The following is a 1,762-nucleotide window of genomic DNA, read 5'->3' as shown; positions in this document are numbered from 1 at the left end:
TGCACGTCCCCTGGTGTGGTCACCTAGACGGCTCGACCGGTATCTCCCTTCTCCCCTTGCTTCGTCAACGCCATGGCGTCGTGCCGTTCAAGGGCCGGTTCATCGAGTCGTTCGGCGGCAGGTACCGTAGAAGACCAGCAGCCCGGCGCCCCACGGTGCCCGCCGACGCGCCCAACACAGCGAGAAACACTCTCACCCAAACACCGCCTCTAGCGGCGCCACGCACGATGGCCCGCATCTGCAACTGCGACGGCTGCGCTAGTGCGCCTGGCACCCCGCCGCCGCGGTCCGCACCACCGTCAGGAACAGGCGAACAACTCCGCCGCGTGGAGAACAGCAGCACCAGGGCGAGCCTCGCCGGAGGCCGGAGCAGGTGCGGCGGTTGCGCGAGCACGACTCTGTCGAGCTCGCGCCACGGCTGACGCAGTGACTCTTCGCAGCCCATGCGATCAGCGCTTGCCCAGAGCCGTGAGCCAGCAAGAACACCGCGGCGTCCGCCTGCTACACGTGACGAGGTAGACGGTCCGCCTCAGCTGGGCCGCGGAGGTACGATCCAACGGCGGAAACGTGACCGGGGGCTGCCGGGCCGTATCCGAGATAACGCGTCCACCCTTCATGTCTCGCGGATCGCCACCTCCGCTTCAAGCTGTGTGGCTCCCCGGAGCGCCGCTACCCTTCAAACTCCAGTATGTTGAATTTTCTAAGAACAAACAGAAAGGAAAACTATGGATCTGTTCCTGGCTTTCTGTGGCTCCATGGGATTTGCAATGGCACCAACTCGATCAACTTTCTCTACAACTCTCTTGTGTCTCACCTTTTCCCTCCGGGATATCTATACCACACCCGGGTATTTTCTCCTTCTCCACACCTAAATTTATTTTACCATCGGATGAAGATCTGACGGTGGTGGATCTTCCTTGCACTGTTCATCCTCTACCTCCGACCTCCTCCTTCCTCAGCACCGTCGCCCCATCGGCCGCCCAGCCGCGGGCGCGGGAGGGTCTCGCCGGAGCCCCGCGCCAGCGGCATCGGATGAAGATCTGACGGTGGTGGATCTTCCTTGCACTGTTCATACTCTACCTCCGACCTCCTCCTTCCTCAGCACCGTCGCCCCATCCGCCGCCCAGCCGCGGGCGCGGGAGGGTCTCGCCGGAGCCCCGCGCCAGCGGCCGGCGCGGGGCTCCGGCGAGACCCTCCCGGGCCCGCGGCTCCTCCGCTTGCCCCTCCCGACGCCGTCGCCCCTGCCCAGGCCCTTCCGTGTCCGACGCGGGGCTTCGCATGGCTCTCCCGGCGCCGCGCTCCCGCCATGGCCGTCATCGCGCCCGCCCCACCCTGGCCCAACCGGCCTCCTCCACCATCCGCCCGGCGGCGCCACCGCCGCCGGCCTCACCGCCCCGCACCCGCAACCTCCGCCGGGCCGGCCTGCCTCCCCCGACCTTTCCTCCTCTAGGTCCGGCAATGGAGGATCCCGCCAGACCCCACCCCCAACCCCCAACTCCGAACCCTAAATCTTGCCGGAGATGTCACCGGGGATGGAGAAGAAGGGAAAAGAAGAGGAGAAACAAAAATTTGAGTGTGCAAGCTCTCCCAAATGCTCGGATATAGTATAGCTTTCCCGTTTCCCTCCCCTCTCTCCTTCCCCTCTCTTTCTTCATATACAGGAGGCGGGGTTGGGAGTAGACCTGGGCATCCTCCGGGCCGAGTCGGGTTCGGATCGGGCCAAAAAAAGCCCGGTGTTTTTTCTAGCGGCCCATGCCCGACC

The sequence above is a fragment of the Panicum virgatum genome, chromosome 7K (genome assembly GCF_016808335.1).
Source record: "Panicum virgatum strain AP13 chromosome 7K, P.virgatum_v5, whole genome shotgun sequence".
Lineage (NCBI taxonomy): Eukaryota > Viridiplantae > Streptophyta > Magnoliopsida > Poales > Poaceae > Panicum > Panicum virgatum.
This window is presented reverse-complemented; position numbering follows the sequence as displayed.